The 18,680-nt window shown below is 42.6% G+C and overlaps 1 long non-coding RNA gene and 1 pseudogene across 2 annotated transcripts; one reads left to right on the forward strand and one right to left on the reverse strand.

Annotated features, from left to right (window-relative positions):
- Positions 1-1,833: 1,833 nt before the first annotated feature.
- Positions 1,834-18,680, forward strand: part of LOC115136504 (semaphorin-4G-like) — a 37,359-nt pseudogene continuing 20,512 nt past the window's right edge.
- On the reverse strand, positions 8,100-11,894 carry LOC135573661 (uncharacterized). Of its 2 annotated transcripts, XR_010464815.1 has the most exons (10): positions 11,509-11,894; positions 11,087-11,157; positions 10,824-10,999; positions 10,672-10,733; positions 10,503-10,589; positions 10,374-10,415; positions 10,130-10,305; positions 9,362-10,050; positions 8,969-9,080; positions 8,100-8,874 (listed from the first exon to the last, which is right to left on the reverse strand). It is a non-coding gene; the product is annotated as an uncharacterized LOC135573661 (long non-coding RNA). The 2 variants fall into 2 exon arrangements; XR_010464814.1 differs by having other exon boundaries at positions 10,130-10,415.

The following is an 18,680-nucleotide window of genomic DNA, read 5'->3' on the forward strand; positions in this document are numbered from 1 at the left end:
CTCTGGGGATTTATCTTCCCTTAGTGCTTTAACTTTCACATTATTTTCATACTTTTGAATTTTCATTACATTCCATCACTCTCTTATCTCAAAGTCTTTACTTGGTTTATTATACATATTACACAGTAGTTGGTTGATTAATACACATGCTATTTGTGCAGTTAGGATGTTACAGTAATGATTGCTGTGGTTATTTTATTAATGATTGCTGTGGTTATGATGTTAATGACTGCTGTGGTTATGATGATAATGATTGCTGTGGTTATGATGATAATGATTGCTGTGGTTATGATGTTACAGTAATGATTGCTGTGGTTATGATGTTACAGTAATGATTGCTGTGGTTATGGTGATAATGGTTGCTGTGGTTATGATGATAATGATTGCTGTGGTTATGATGATAATGATTTATGTGGTTATTATGATAATGATTTTTGTGGTTATGATGTTAATGTTTGCTGTGGTTATGATGATAATGATTGCTGTGGTTATGATGATAATGATTTCTGTGGTTATGATGCTAATGATTTTTGTGGTTATTTTATTAATGATTGCTGTGGTTATGCTGATAATGATTGCTGTGGTTATGATGAAAATGATTGCTGTGGTTATGATGTTAATGATTGCTGTGGTTATGATGCTAATGATGGCTGTGGTTATGATGATAATGATTGCTGTGGTTATGATGTTAATAATTTCTGTGGTTATGATAATAATGATTGCTGTGGTTATGATAATGACTTCTGTGGTTATGATGGTAATGATTGTTGTGGTTATTTTATTAATGATTGCTGTGGTTATGATGAGAATGATTGCGGTGGTTATGATGCTAATTATTGCTGTGGTTATGATGATAATGATTGCTGTGGTTATGATGTTAATGATTGCTGTGGTTATGATGTTACAGTAATGATTGCTGTGGTTTTGATGTTAATGATTGCTGTGGTTGTAATGTTACCATAATAATTAATGTGGTTGTGGTGTTAATGATTGCTGTGGTTGTGATGTTAATGTAATGATTCATGTGCTTGTGATGTTACCGTAATGATTATTGTGGTTGTGATGTTTCAGTAATGATTCATGTGCTTGTGATCTAAATGATTGCTGTGGTTGTGATGTCTCAGTAATGATTGCTTTGGTTGTGATCTTACTGTAATGATTCATGTGCTTGTGATCTAAATGATTGCTGTGGTTGTGATGTCTCTGTGATGTCTCAGTAATGATTGCTTTGGTTGTGATGTTTCAGTAATGATTGCTTTGGTTGTGATGTCTCAGTAATGATTGCTGTGGTTGTGATGTTTCAGTAATGATTGCTGTGGTTGTGATGTCTCAGTAATGATTGCTGTGGTTGTGATGTTTCAGTAATGATTGCTTTGGTTGTGATGTTACTGTAATGATTCATGTGCTTGTGATCTAAATGATTGCTGTGGTTGTGATGTTACCGTAATGATTCATGTGGTTGTGATGTCTCAGTAATGATTCATGTGGTTGTGATGTCTCAGTAATGATTGCTTTGGTTATGATGTTAATGATTGCTGAATGCATAAATGTACACTACTGAAGAGTTTGGAGGTTGACAACAGTTCCTGGCAGCAATACGTAGATTGGACATGTGTAGATGACACTGGATAAAGTCTGACATGTTTTCTCTCTAGATGGAACCTGCAGCAAGTAGATGAACCAGCCGGTTCAGCCTTCAGACCAGAGGGAGAGAGAATCCAGTGCTTGTTGGCATCGGTGTGCTATATATGTGTATATGTGTGAGTGTCTGCCGAGAGAAGAGAGGACTGCCTTCCAGTGTGTGTGTGTGTCGAAGTGACAGTGTTTCTTTGCTTGAGCGGGAGAGTGAGTGTGCGAGTTTCTTGCTCTGAATAGTAGGAGAACGGCAGCTCACTAGTGTGTGTTCATGTGAATGGATGCATGAGCGTGCGAAGGAGAGTGTGTTTTTCCACAGTGTGTGTGTGTGTCCTCCTCTCTGAGGAGTAGTCGGAGGGCAACTCTCTCCCCCTGGCGGGTGTGTGTGTAGATGGCAGTGTGTGTGTGTTCTGCCCTGTCCTCCCTTCTCCTGTTCCTGAGCTGTGGTGTAGCGGGAGGATACCCCTTCAGAGCCCCCATAGACCTGGATGTCACCCCCAGGATCACTGTGACTACCAGCGGTAAGCACACACACACACACACACACACACGCACGCACACACACACACACACACACACACACACACGCACACGCACACACGCACACACGCACGCACACACACACACACACACACACACACACACACACACACGCACACGCACACACACGCACGCACACACACACACACACACAATAGATGTGTAGAGGGTGTCATGACGTTGGCCTATTGGGGGAGGTTTATGACCCCCATAAATACCTTTCCCCTTTTCTCTCTCTCTACTTTATAGAGTTGATTCTTGTAAAGCCTTTGTAACATAGAGAGTCTGGTAACATTGAAAGGTGGGAAACAGAACCATATTTCAGTAATCCAACCAGTTGAAAATATGCGTTGGCACTTAATGAATATGATCTCAGATCAGTTGCTGTCTGAGACATTACCACTAATGACAGGATGACATAAACTGTATCTTGGAAAGTTGACACATTCTAGTTATCAGATTCACATGGAATTGTTGTGGAATTTAAATGTTTAAATATGAAACTATTTGTGAAAAGATTAAATGTAATTTTAGCTTCTTAAATGAGAGAACGGTTTGTCATAGAGAAACTCTGCTCACTCAGAGGCCCTGCACAAGTGAACAGACTTTGGTTGTAAACTATGAAACACGCCCTTCTTTCACCACTATATTAACCCGTTGACGAAAATTCAACGTTCTGTTCCGAGGACGACGGTCCTACGTTAAAAGGGCTCAGATAATAACCTAACGAAATTAGCATCGTGTTCAATGTGAAGGTGACGATCGAATTTCGACTTTACCAGCCAGGATATAGCACGAGATTAAAAGTATGGAAACTTGGTATGAACTTTGAACTCTTATTCACTCCAGAAGTGATACCTCCTAGCCGTTGAGTTAGCAGCAGCCGCTGTAAATTTGAGCAAGGAAAGGACAGACGACGTATCCCGTCTAAGACACACAACAATACTACAACGTATCCAGTTTACCACCAGAGGACAAGAGATCCCTGCTGGGCAACCCGGCCTTCCATCCACGACCAACCTATTGAAGCGCAGTTCAGAGTAAATATTCCTTGCAATTTCCTTTTCCAAATGGGTGGTCATTTAGAATGCATAAGACTCTGTATTTACGATAGCATAGCTTCTCGCTTTGTTACCCAGTCTTCCCACTCTTTCATTCAAAACCCAACCCCCTTTCTTTGTGTAATCAGCCGTCATATCTGTTCCGTCCGCTAGGGACGTTTTCCTTTATGACATCATTTGTAATCAATGTATCTCCCATTCTGTGTAGATGTAATTCTGTGTGATTAGTTAGGTATTTAGTAAATAAATAATTAAACCCAATTTTGTATTGCTGATTCAACTTGTTAGCCAGGTTTCGTGAAGAAGAATTTACAACTTTCAGATGAGACTGAATAAAGTGACAATTAAATATTGACTGCTACTGATGTAAAAGACTACTAGGTCTTAAAGAGTTTAGTCGGAAGATAACAGCTCTATAAACATTCTTTCGTGGTGCCTCAACTTTCTAGTTAATTACATTTACATGATTAGCTTAATCAGGTAATATTAATTACAGAGAAATGGTTTTATAAAATAGCATGTCATATCACTTAAGCCGGCATAGCCAAAGACACGACAAGGCCAGGAGAAAATTATTGCTTTGGTAACCCTCTCCTCCCCATCCCTCTCCCTATTTCTCTCTCTCTATCTTTCTGTCTCTCTTACTCGATAATCTGCTGTGCAAATGACTAACTCTGGGAGGCCGTAATGTTTGAGCTTAAAACAGAGCAAGAGAGAGGGAGACAGAGAAAAAAGGACAGCTGTACTCTCATACCTGTGTGTGTGTGTGTGTGTGTGTGTGTGTGTGTGTGTGTGTGTGTGTGTGTGTGTGTGTGTGTGTGTGTGTGTGTGTGTGTGTGTGTGTGTGTGTGTGTGTGTGTCTCTCTCTCTCTTTGGAATGTCCCAGAGTGAATACAAATCTGCCTGTGCTTTTATGCAATCACATCTGGAAGAGTCTATTTGGCCAATGGTTATCCTCTTCTCCCCCCTTCTCTCCTCTTCTCCTCCCTTCTCTCCTCTTCTCCTCCCTTCTCTACTCCTCTTCTCTTATCTCACTCATTCTAAATCGACAATTTATCTCTCCTCCTTCTTTCTTGTCCACCTACACACTATTCTACCACTCATGTCCTTTCCCATGTCCTTTCTCATGTCCTTTCCCATGTCCTTTCCCATCTCCTTTCCCATCTCCTTTCCCATGTCCTTTCCCATCTCCTTTCCCATGTCCTTTCCCATGTCCTTTCTCATGTCCTTTCCCATGTCCTTTCTCATGTCCTTTCCCATGTCCTTTCCCATCTCCTTTCCCATCTCCTTTCCCATCTCCTTTCTCATGTCCTTTCCCATCTCCTTTCCCATCTCCTTTCCCATGTCCTTTCTCATGTCCTTTCCCATGTCCTTTCTCATGTCCTTTCCCATGTCCTTTCCCATGTCCTTTCCCATGTCCTTTTCCCATGTCCTTTCTCATGTCCTTTCCCATGTCCTTTCTCATGTCCTTTCCCATGTCCTTTCTCATGTCCTTTCCCATGTCCTTTCCCATGTCCTTTCTCATGTCCTTTCTTTCCCACGTCCTTTCTCATGTCCTTTTCCCATGTCCTTTCTCATGTCCTTTCCCATGTCCTTTCTCATGTCCCTTCCCGTGTCCTTTCCCATGTCCTTTCTCATGTCCTTTCCCATGTCCTTTCTCATGTCCTTTCCCATGTCCTTTCCCATGTCCTTTCTCATGTCCTTTCTCATGTCCTTTCCCATGTCCTTTCTCATGTCCTTTCCCATGTCTTTTCTCATTCCTCTCCTTTTCCTCCATTACTTGCTTGCCGCACCAATCCCTCCTCCCTATCACACTTGGCTCCCTCTCTCTTTCTTCCTTCAAGTCTTTATTCTCTCCTCCTTCTCTTTCTTAAGTCTGTATTTTTGTCCTGCCATCACTGTGGCTTTTATCTGCACACTTTGACTAATCTCTTTCATCTAAATGTTACCATGGCAACACTCCAAGCCCACCACGGGATGGTTAAAATACACACCTAACCCGAAAGGTAGACACAGCGAAATTATGTTGCCACGAGCAGCACCGCAGATATTGAGATGAGTGAGATGCAAGACTTTGCTCTCACACAGTCACACACAGTATCTGCACATGTGCACGGGTTCCCTTCACTTTGTTCACAGCGTGGAAGCCAGGGCACCAAAACGGGGGAGAAGTTGAGCCTCGCGCTTCAACCCTCTTAGTTGTAGCGGAAATTGACCCAATATGATGTTTACTTTCTGGATCTACATCATAGTCTATCGCTGAGTCTGATTGATGCTTTGGGAGGTGGTGACTTCCACTGTAAACATTACGGAGTTTGAAAGATCCCGTGTGGCTCAGTTGGTAGAACATGGTGCTTCCAACGCCAGGGTTGTGGGTTCAACCCCCACGGGTGGCCAGTAAGAAAATACATGCCCTCACTAAATGAATCAAATATGACATGAAAGCTCAACAGAAAGAAAGGTTAAGAGTGGAGTGGGGCAAGTAGACATTAACATGTGTGAAGTTTTAGTTACATCCCTGGATCTCCAAAATGAAGACGTTGTACTGTGACACAGTCGGTATGGGAAAGAAGCCTTGTGTGTTGACCTTGTACATAGGTTGTAAAGAGACTAGTGATGAGAAGATTGGCGGATCCACACAATTCTATGCTTAATGTGTATCAACATAACACATGTTTGAGTGCATATACAGTTCAAGTTGGAAGTTTACATACACTTAGGTTGGAATCATTAAAACTATTTTAATGACTTTTGGCAAGTCGGTTAGGACATCTACTTTGTGCATGACACAAGTAATTTTTCCAACAATTGTTTACAGACAGATAATTTCACGTAATATTCACTGTATCACAATTCCAGTGGGTCAGAAGTTTACATACACTAAGTTGACTGTGCCTTTAAACAGCTTAGAAAATTCCAGAAAATGATGTAATGCCTTTAGAAGCTTCTGATGCCTGAAGGTACCACGTTCATCTGTACAAACAATAGTACGCAAGCATAAACACCATAGGATCATGCAGCCATCATACCGCTCAGGAAGGAGACGCGTTCTGTCTCCTAGAGATGAACGTACTTTGGTGCGAAAGATGCAAATCAATCCCAGAACAACAGCAAAGGACCTTGTGAAGATGCTGGAGGAAACAGGTGCAAAAGCATCTATATCCAGAGTAAAACGAGTCCTATATCGACATAACCTGAAAGGCCGCTCAGCAAGGAAGAAGCCACTACTCCAAAACCGCCATAAAAAAGCCAGACTACGGTTTGAAATTGCAATGGGGACAAAGATCGTACTTTTTGGAGAAATGTCCTCTGGTCTGATGAAACAAAAATATAACTGTTTGGCCGTAATGACCATCGTTATGTTTGGAGGAAAAAGGGGGAGGCTTGCAAGCCGAAGAACACCATTCTAACCATGAAGCACAGGGGTGGCAGCATTATGTTGTGGGGGTGCTTTGCTGCAGGAGGGACTGGTGCACTTCACAAAATAGATGGCATCACGAGGGAGGAAATGATGTGGATATATTGAAGCAACATCTCAAGACATCAGTCAGGAAGTTAAAGCTTGGTCGCAAATGGGTTTTCCAAATGGACAAGGACCCCAAGCATACTTCCTAAGTTGTGGCAAAATTGCTTAAGGACAACAAAGTCAAGGTATTGGAGTGGCCATCACAAAGCCCTGACCTCAACCCTATAGAACATTTGTGGGCAGAACTGAAAAAGCGTGGGCGAGCAAGGAGGCCTACAAACCTGACGCAGTTACACCAGGTTTGTCAGGAGGAATGGGCCAAATTCACCCAACTTATTGTGGGAAACTTGTGGAAGGCTACCCGAAACGTTTGACCCAAGTTAAACAATTTAAAGGCAATGCAACCAAATACTAATTGAGGGTATGTAAACTTCTAACCAACTGGGAATGTGATGAAAGAAACAAAGGCTGAAATAAATCATTCTCTCTACTATTATTCTGACATTTCACATTCTTAAAATAAAGTAGTGATCCTAACTGACCTAAGAAAGGGCATTTTTACTAGGATTAAATGTCAGGAATTGTGAAAAACTGAGTTTAAATGTATTTGGCTGAGGTGCATGTAAACTTCTGACTTCAACTGTTTCTGAAAACTGTGTTCTGAATTTCTGACCTGGGGCCTGTTGCACAAAACTAGGATAAGGGATTAAGCCAGGATATCTTGGTGATCCTGGCTCAATTGATCCGTAATCCGGTTGCACTAAAGATGGATAGGGGGCAGGAGGATATGTTATGGTATAAATTACCATGGAGATTTATTCTGTGGAGCTAGCCTGCTCCAGACCAGGCTAAATTCCAGGATCTATTTAATCTCATCCCTAATGTCAGTCAGCAGTCACCACAAATGGAAACCAATAGTTATTTCACTGCTCACTATACATTGTTATCACATATAACTAGACCCACTGTTATTATTTAAACGTTTGTGATCATTAATTTCAATGATTTTGGATAAAAAATGATTTTTAGATGTTGCTATCATTAGATAATTTACAGTTTCCCATAGACTATAAGGCTATATATAAAATGATAGAATATTAGGGCCACAGAGGGAAAAAAAACACAAGTCATAATATTGTAACCAGTTGTTTTAAAGGAGGACAGTTGTTAAAATGACAGATGTGGGGCATTTCGTGAAATTGTACTTCAGTATGGTTTCATAAACAAAGACATGCTGATGTGCCAGAATATTAAGTATCACATTGTCATAAGTATCAAAACTGTAAAAACAATATGTAGCTTTTCTGCAGAAAGAACCAGCCTCATAAATTTATGACTTTATCCTTTTTCTTCAGTGTGGCCCTAGTACTCTGTCATATAAACAAATACACATTCCATATGAATATAAAAACACAATGTGTAACATTATGTTCCTTTATTGAATAAGGACAAAACAAAGCAGGTAAACCATCAGCTCCTTTCGAAACTGAAGTCACAGTGACTCTACAAGATGGAAAGCACAGAATCCAAGCATATTATACAAAATGATACATACACATTCAAAGGTCTGTATATAACACACCCTGCATGTCTGCACACTAAAATAAATGCAGGACAAATCCATACACATCAACTGAACAGACAAATGAATGGATGCAGTAGCCTCCCTGCAGCCTTGTATTACACACAGTATACCGCACAAACATCATAAGAGGCCAAATTCGTCAAAAAACGAACCCAAAAAAAAACAAATTCCTCTGCCACCGCAGGACATATTTAACCAAAATTGAAAGCACACATACCAACTAAAATAATTCAACACATATTGGTCCCTCAGCAGCCGACCACTGTCGTCATCAGGGAAGATTGCCGGATTGTCCCAGTCCATGGCTGGTGGCACTCTGGGGGCCCTCTCCTTCCTCAGGCAGGCCACATTGTGGAGGACAGCACAAGCCACAGTAATATCACATGCCCTAACAGGGCTGACCCTTAATTTGTGAAGGCAGTGAAAGCGTGCCTTCAGGAGGCCAAAGGTCATTTAAACTCTGGCCCTGGTCCTGGCATGGGCATGGTTGTAGGCCTGCTGTGCTTCCTGGGGGTCTGTGAAAGGTGTCAGGAGAAAAGGCTGGCAGCCATACCCCCTGTCTCCCAGCAACACACCAGAGAATTCACCTGTCAACACAAAATCTCATCATTACTACCTCATAAACACAGTGATATTCTTGACACAGCCATGATGGTTATAAATAGGGGTTGTGTGGCTTACCTTGTGATAGGCACTGATAGATTTCAGAGGCCCGAAAGATTCTGGAGTCATGGACTGAGCCAGGCCATTTTGCCACAACATTGCTGATCACACAGTCAGCATTGCAGACCATCTGAAATCATAAGATGAGGAATATTACACCAATCAATGCACATCACTGGCAATGCAGAGTGTTCGTCAATGGACAATATCAAAAAGTTATGTTCACCTGAACATTAATGCTGTGAAAGGATTTCCTATTCACAAAATCGGCCTCATGGGCACCTGAGGGGGCTTTTATCCTTATGTGTGTGCAGTCCACTGCACCAATGACATTGGGGAAACCTGTCACACAAAGTAATGAGTATCCTACTATGTGTTAACAGTTGTCCTGTAATTTGTAGATCCTCTTACCTGCAATCCTATAGAACTCCTCTTTGATGTCACAGAGTCTTCTGTGGCCAGGGAAGGAGATGAAGACATCTGCTAATGCTTTGATAGCCAGACACACACTCCTAATTGTGCGGCAAATTGTGGCCTTGTTCAGCTGTTCTGCATCCCCCACTGAGTACAGGAAGGCTCCACTAGCAAAAAAGCGCAAGGCCACACAAACCATTTGCTCCACACTCAGTGCATGGCTCCGTGCAGTGCGGTGCTTAATCCTGGGACCCAGTAGTCTGCATAGATACCTGATGCCATCTGCAGAAAACCTGTATCTTTCATATAGATGGTCATCAGGGAAGGCCAGTGGGTCCAACCGGTCCCTGAAGACCCTTTCTCGCCTGAAGGCTCTCCTCAGCACAAGTGCTTCTTCATCCACCACATCTCGCACGAATGGGCATGCCATTGTCAGAGCAGAAAGGAACACACAATTTTGGGCCTTCATATAGGCTAGTGGCCACACCTGGTGCTGGGGGGTGGGCAAAAGAGGGCGATGCCTTATAACGATGACTTGGTTGTACTGATTGCTGGGAAAATAAAAAAAAACCTTAGAAAGATGCCACCGTCCTGTGTGCTCACAATAAGAGCTCATATGTCATGGCTCACTTGACTTTACGAGAATATACCTAATTTTTATTTTGAGCTGTGTCATCTTCTTGGAGCTGGGGGAGGAAAGAAAAATAATGATTAATACATTTGTGTTACAGTTAGCATACAGTGTACATTGAAGGCATATCTCACCTCCCTCTCAAGTTTTTTTATTTCAAGGTCCAGTTTCCTAATTGTCCTCTTTTTTTTATTTCGGACTCCAGTGCAAGATTTTCCATCTTTTTCTTCTTGTACTGAATGTCTATGTCTGCCAGTTCTATTTGGCGCCGAAGGTGGTTGCCATACAACTTTCTGATAGCTTGTGAGCTCTGTGAACACAATACAATTAGCGCAGCTGGAATTTGGCAGGATGTGGTGTCCTTTTATTAATACGCACTATGTTGCCAGGCTGGTTTTCCCACTGTATAGCATCTGGGTCCTGTAAAAGAAATTAGATTTTTTGATTTTGATGAGGACTCCTCACCATTGTAGAGTAAATAGTACTTTCACAGTCTTAACATGATACCTCATGCCTTCTGGAATCCAGAGAGATGGTCTCCTCCTCATCATCGTCTCCATCATGTGCTGTTGCTGCTGCACTGGGGCCTTCACCCTATCACATTTAATCGGATTCATATTGAAGCTAGTAGACAAGACATGCCAGGCCTACAGTATGCCTTTGATGGAGTACTCACTGGATCAGCATCGTCTGGTGCTTGTGCTGGTGGCTCTAACAGGAACACAGTGCTGCCAGGCACTGCAAGGCAATAGGTAAACCAAAGTCAGACAGTCCAAATTGATTCAATATGAATGTGGTTGTATCCCATGTAGAGATGGAAGGACATACCTTGAATGAAGCGGGTGGCATCTTGGGAGGAACCTATGCTCGTCTCTTTCCCCCAGGGATCCCCTCTAAGACGGGCCTGCCTTTATTTAGCTCCAAGGCCATGTCCTCTGCTGGGGTAAGGTCAGCCTTTGGTGACCCACCACCCGTGCCTTGTCTGTGGGTATTCTTTTTCACTGCTAAAACAGTACAGACAATGTGTGAGCAGGCACCTTCTGGGTACAATATATGCTTGTGCTTTGTTAAATATTAGTCAGGGACCATACCATTCTGCAGAATGTTCTTGTATTTGATTTTGACCTGCTGCCATGTCCGTTTTGGCCCGTTCATGTTTAATCTACACACACACACACACACACACACACACACACACACACACACACACACACACACACACACACACACACACACACACACACATACACATTTAATGGAGTCACACTGCAAAAAATTACTTGGCATTTTTGTCTTGTTTTCAGTAAAAATATCAAAAAATTTATCATAGCTTTATACAGTGTGATGGAGTTACTTTACACAATTTCACTCATATCTGCAGTGCATTTCAATTAAAAATTTAACCGTTTCATAATTACAGTACAACTGCATTTTTGGAGATGTGAATGAAATATTTGAATTGTAATTGTGATGTTTCAGCGGAGCGGTGAGTGTGTAATTGTGCACTACTTACGCATTCAGGCGGTCTGCAATACTTTGCCACGCTTTTTCTCTTTGCTTTATCACTATGGCGGTGTTGCCTTTCTTCTTAATTATATATTTTACCTCCTCGTATGCCTCCATGAGGATTTGTGCTTCCGAAGGGGAAAAGTACGCGGCTCTAGTTGCCATGGTAAATCAGTTAATCTGTGATCTGTGGCGGGGTCTATTTGAGTGAGCCGTGAGCGCGCACCTATCCAGGATTGGTTTCACCTGGCTTAATGAATCCGTGTCTGCTCATCCTGGCTTGGTCTTTGTGCAACCAATTAAGCCTGGACGCACATGTTTTGGCTTCATTGAGCTCAGCTGAGTCATTTATCCCGGATGTCTTAATTCTACTTTTGTGCAACAGGCCCCTGATCAGCTGAGGCCCCTTCAAAATATTTACTCAGTAAATAAAGTACACAGGATCTCTCCCTCTCTCATAAACACAAACACACTGTAATTAAAGGTGACAAACAGAATCGCTCATTAATGAGTTGAATAGCAGAGACGGTATGTGAGAATCCAGTATGTGTATTCCCAGTCAAGTTTAGCCGTAGCTGGTCAAACTAAGGTCCATTAATAATTTTCACCATGTACTGTCAGGTCAACCCTGATGGGATTAAACCCCAGCCTGAGGCGGAGTTGAACCCTGACCGTTAGTATCCCCTGACCCCCCAGTGACCTCTGGATCCTCTCTCTCCCTCTACCACGCTTGGATTGTATGTGTGAGGGAGGAAGGAAGGGTGATGTTGTCGTTCCTCTTAGGTGTGTGTGCGTTCATGTGTTTGCCTATTTGTGTGTTGGGTGTGTCGTAGTGAGATACAATGCAGGGATTACAGGCATTGTCTCTGCAACACACTCATTGTCTCTGCAACACACTCATTGTCTCTGCAACACACTCATTGTCTCTGCAACACACTCATTGTCTCTGCAACACACTCATTGTCTCTGCAACACACTCATTGTCTCTGAAAACACTCATTGTCTCTGCAACACACTCATTGTCTCTGCAACACACTCATTGTCGCTGCAACACACTCATTGTCTCTGCAACACACTCATTGTCTCTGCAACACACTCATTGTCTCTGCAACACACTCATTGTCTCTGCAACACACTCATTGTCTCTGCAACACACTCATATGTCTCTGCAACACACTCATTGTCTCTGCAACACACTCATTGTCTCTGCAACACACTCATTGTCTCTGCAACACACTCATTGTCTCTGCAACACACTCATTGTCTCTGCAACACACTCATTGTCTCTGCAACACACTCATTGTCGCTGCAACACACTCATTGTCTCTGCAACACACTCATTGTCTCTGCAACACACTCATTGTCTCTGCAACACACTCATTGTCTCTGCAACACACTCATTGTCTCTGAAAACACTCATTGTCTCTGCAACACACTCATTGTCTCTGCAACACACTCATTGTCGCTGCAACACACTCATTGTCTCTGCAACACACTCATTGTCTCTGCAACACACTCATTGTCTCTGCAACACACTCATTGTCTCTGCAACACACTCATTGTCTCTGCAACACACTCATATGTCTCTGCAACACACTCATTGTCTCTGCAACACACTCATTGTCTCTGCAACACACTCATTGTCGCTGCAACACACTCATTGTCTCTGCAACACACTCATTGTCTCTGCAACAAACTCATTGTCTCTGCAACACACTCATTGTCTCTGAAAACACTCATTGTCTCTGCAACACACTCATTGTCTCTGCAACACACTCATTGTCTCTGCAACACACTCATTGTCTCTGCAACACACTCATTGTCTCTGCAACACACTCATATGTCTCTGCAACACACTCATTGTCTCTGCAACACACTCATTGTCTCTGCAACACACTCATTGTCTCTGCAACACACTCATATGTCTCTGCAACACACTCATTGTCTCTGCAACACACTCATTGTCTCTGCTCCCAATGACAGGCACATTGTGTATACTGTGTGTGGGTGTGTGAGTGTGGGTTATGTGTGGATGCACATGCATCAGTGTGTGTGAATGGCCTTGTCTTTCACAGTTGTGCTTGCAGAGGACATCTCACATGATTCCAGGGGAGAGAATAGAATAGGCTGGTTATACAATCACCCAGAAGGAATGTAATATGGCCGCTGTCCTTTGTGTCTGATTACGTAATCCCAATGGGAAGTCAAAAACATGAAGAAAGATGTGATTTCAAACCTAGTATAAGAAATGAAACACAAATGTACCACTTAGGCTGGACATTCACATGAGCAACACAAACACAGTTAGACTGGACATTCACATGAGCAACACAAACACAGTTAGGCTGGACATTCACATGAGCAACACAAACACAGTTAGGCTGGACATTCACATGAGCAACACAAACACAGTTAGACTGGACATTCACATGAGCAACACAAACACAGTTAGGCTGGACATTCACATGAGCAACACAAACACAGTTAGGCTGGACATTCACATGAGCAACACAAACACAGTTAGACTGGACATTCACATGAGCAACACACGGCCTAACTTCACCCATTCTCTACCAAGTTATCCAGCAACCTAGTTTAATACATATAAAGCATGTAAGGGTGGTTTCCCAGACAGACTTAGTCTATTTCTAAACTAACACACAGTAGAGGTTGTCCCTTGGAGGTGCTTCTTAGTCCAGGGAGATCGGCCCATAGAGAAGCAACTGTTTTCCAGGGAAATCAGCCCATAGAGAAGTAATTGTCAGTCCAGGGAAATCAGCCCATAGAGAAGTAACTGTCAGTCCAGGGAAATCAGCCCATAGAGAAGCACTTGTCAGGACCAGGGAAATCAGCCCATAGAGAAGCACTTGTCAGGACCAGGGAAATCAGCCCATAGAGAAGCACTTGTCAGTCCAGGGAAATCAGCCCATAGAGAAGCACTTGTCAGGACCAGGGAAATCAGCCCATAGAGAAGCACTTGTCAGTCCAGGGAAATCAGCCCATAGAGAAGCAATTGTCAGTCCAGGGAAATCAGCCCATAATGAAAGGAGCTACACAGTACACTCATTGTAAAATATTTTTTATAAAAAAGGTGCTATCTAGAACCTAAAAGGGTTCTTTGGTTGTCCCCATAGGAGAACCCTTTGAAGAGCCCTTTTTTGTTCCAGGAATAACCCTTTCCACAGAGGATCCTACAAGGAACCAAAAAGGGTTCTCCTACAGAGACAACTGAAGAACCCTTTGGAACTCTTTTTAATTATTTGTGAAATGTGTGACCATTCAGCCATGGCCTTAGATAAGTGTCTTCTTAATAACAGCTAAGATGCTACTAGCTACTAGTACCTTCACAGAGCTCAGATAAGTATATTCTTAATTAAGGATGACTCCCACAATGTACCAATATTCTAACATACACGTCTGTACTTAGACGTCAGTTTGGCATAAAGGAGAGGGCACTGCCTTATCCACTGGCTGCCCTAGCGTAAACATCCCCCGGACACAAACTAGTAGCTAGCTAGATGGAGATCACTGAGGTTATTTTTAATGAGTCCATTTCACAACTGCCTTCACTAAAACCACTGCAAAGGTCTTGCCTGCAAACTTTGGTTTAGAATCATGACCTTCTGGCATGTCTGCCTACAGGTTATGGTAAGAGTTTTTCATGAGCACAATTCCTGCCTGCATTTTCATCTCCACATAGCCACACTGGTGATTTGTTGGGAGAGTTGTCTGTCTGAAGAGGACCCTCACTGATTTTTTTCTCCCCTTTTCAAAGTTACCAAGACAGTCCATCATGATTCCCAGACCCTTGTCACTGCTGTAGCCTACACCCTCAGAAAAAAGTGCTATCTAGAACCTAAAAGGGTTCTTCGGCTGTCCCCATAGGAGACCCCTTCGAATAGCCCCTATTAGTTCCAGGTAGAACCCTTTGGGTTTCATGTAGAACCCTTTCCACATATGATTCTAACTGGAACTAAAAAGAGTTCTACCTGGAACCAAAAATGTTTCTACTGAGGAAACAAAAAGGGTTCCCTAACACAACGATGATGACTTTGATCACAGTCCTGTATTAGAGACACAGATAGACTGACATGAGAATGTATTGTAGTATACACTGATCACATCCAGATGAATGTCTGAGGCACCCACATAATCTTCAGTGGAGTTGACTGAGTATTGAGGTTGAATTTGAAGTATAACAGGAAGGATTTTCATCTCATTGTATTATACAAAGCCTTGGCGCCGAGATGGCTGCCACACTGGCCAGCTTGAATGGAAATGATTTCTGGCAGCCTGTCCTTTGTTCAATGGGTATTTATCCTCCTACAAATGTCCAAATATTTGTTTCATCTTTCTATCTCTAAAATACTAAAGAGATGTACGTAAAGTACATTTTGGGCACATTTCTCAAAGGAAAATGTTATTTAGAATAAAAAATGTACAACATATCAACAATTCCCTCTGGGCAAGTTTGGAGAATATAAGGATCACCGCACATAAATTGAGGAAAAATAGTTAGCAAAAGTCTAACTTTGGGGAAATGACATTTGAAGACAAGTACACTGAATTTAGACTACCACACACCAAACACCAAACCCTATTTAGACTTGATCACCATCTCTTCAAAGTAAGTTACTGCATACAGCTCTGGAAAACATTGAGACCACTGCAAAAGTTTCTCTGGTTTTACTATAAGTATGTGTTTGGGTAAAATTACAATTTCGGTTTTATTCTATAAACTCCTTACAACATTTCTCCCAGATTCCAAATAAAAATATTGTCATTTAGAGCATTTATTTGCAGAAAATGACAACTGGTCAAAAGAGCAAAAGTGTTGTGCGAGACATTGTGGCTTGTAGGCCTCTACAGGTCTTGCACCCACTGGGAAATTTGGCGGAGGATCGGTGATCATCTGGGGGTGCTTCAGTAAGGCAGGAATCAGACAGACTTGTCTTTGTGAAGGACGCATGAATCAAGCCACGTACAAGGTTGTCCTGGAAGACAATGTTCCCCAACTCTGAGGATTGTTTTTTTCCAGCAGGACAATGCTCCATGCCACACAGCCAGGTCAATCAAGGTGTGGATGGAGGACCTAGAGGAGAAAGAAACGCACCTATTTAGGTGAGGTGCTGGCTAGCGGAGTAGAACACTTACAAAAATAAAGGAGAGCTGTACACTCTAGGAGCTCAGATGCAATAATGTTTATGTCCAACGTTTCGACAGACAAGCTGTCTTCATCAGGGTATAATGACAAACACTGCTAGATGACTCATCTCATCAAGACCCTGTCATGGCCAGCCCGGTCTCCAGACCTGAACCCCATTGAAAAACCTCTGGAATGTGATCAAGAGGATGATGGATGATCACAAGCCTGGTCACAAGCGTTGAATTTCTGCGCCAGGAGTGGCATAAAGTCACCCAACATCAATGTGAAAGACTGGTGGAGAACATGCCAAGACGCAGGAAAGCTGGGATTGAAAATCAGGGTTATTCCACCAAATATTGATTTCTGACCTCGTTTAAAAATGAATATGAACTTTTTTCCTTTGCATTATTCAAGGTCTGACAATGCATCTTCTTTGTTATTTTGACCAGTTGCATTTTCTGCAAATAAATGCTCTAAATGACAATATTTTTATTTGGAATTTGGGAGAAACGTTGTCAGTAGTTTATAGAATAAAACAGAAATGTTCATTTTACCCAAACACATACCTATAAGTAGTCAACCCAGAGAAACTGATCATTTTTCAGTGGTCTCTTCATTTCTTCCAGAGCTGTATAGTCCAGATTTTTACATTCTCTATGAAACAGGCTTTGAACTTATGGATGTACTCTACCAGTCAAAGATATTAGAACACCTACTCATTTTAGGGTTTTTCTTTATTTTTACTATTTTCTACATTGTAGAATAATAGCGAAGACATCAAAACTAGGAAATAACATGTATGGAATCATGTAGTAACCAAAAAAGTGTTAAACAAATCCAAAAGGCTAATTACATTGCTGTTGCCCTAGGACACTCCTTCTGTATGTGGGTGTGTCTGTTGTACTGTACCTGTGATGGTTGAGTCATTGTTGCACTCGTCTTGTACAGCTGGCGTTCTGCAGTTTAGCTGTACACTAGGTTAGCAATAGAGGCCAGCACTAGGCTGTAAGTACATGTAGTGTAAAGTTCACACACACACTAGTACCCCCCCCCCCCCCCCCTGTGTCTGGTCATTACTATCTCACAGCCTCTCAACTGGAGAACTAATTAGAGCAGATACTAGGCTGCTGAGTCAGGTTCACACACACAGAGAGAGAGAGAGAGAGAGAGAGAGTAGCAGTGTCAATGGGGTCAGGGTGTACATGTTAGATGTCACTTTAATAAATTGTTCTTTCCTCCATCTCTCTCTCTCTCTCTCTCTCTCTCTCTCTCTCCTTCACACACACTCTCTCCCTTTCCTCTCCTCTCCCCTTCTATCTCCCTTTCCTCTCCTCTTCTCTCTCTCACACTCTCTCACCTTCAATCGCTCTCTCTCTCACACCTTCACACACACACACACTCTCACACCTTCACACACACTCTCTCACATCTTCACACACACACACTCTCTCACACCTTCACACACATTCTCTCACACCTTCCCACACACACTCTCTCTCCCTCTCTCCCATTCTCTCTCTCGCTCATCTTCTCTCCCTCTCCCATTCTGTCTCTCTCCTTCTCTCTCCCTCTCCTCTCCCCTTCTCTCTCTCTCACCCTCCCTTTCTTCTCCCCTTCTCTCATCCCTCTATCTCCCCCCAGGTCTGTTGGGCTGCAGGCGTTTCCAGTCCTCAGTAGTCAACTACAGTACTCTGCTACTAGAGGAGGACATGGGTCTTCTATACGTGGGGGCCCGAGGGGCCGTGTTCGCTCTCAACGCCACAGACATCTCAGACAGCACAGCTCGCACTGTAAGAGAGAGAGAGAGTGTGATATCAGGGAACTTACAGCAGATCATTTAGGATCCTACCCCTCCCAGGTCTTTTACACTGAACACCTCTATTGCTAGGTTAACAAACCCACCTTGTACCATCTAGGGCTGATTACCGGATCATCGTTTAACCCACCAGTATGGATGAAGACCGTCATGAAAATGAAATAACCGTCATGACCTTTATATTTTTGGGTGGATCTTACAGCAGACTGAAGACGGG

Source organism: Oncorhynchus nerka, linkage group LG10 (assembly GCF_034236695.1).
Source record: "Oncorhynchus nerka isolate Pitt River linkage group LG10, Oner_Uvic_2.0, whole genome shotgun sequence".
In the NCBI taxonomy this organism is placed as follows: Eukaryota; Metazoa; Chordata; class Actinopteri; order Salmoniformes; family Salmonidae; genus Oncorhynchus; species Oncorhynchus nerka.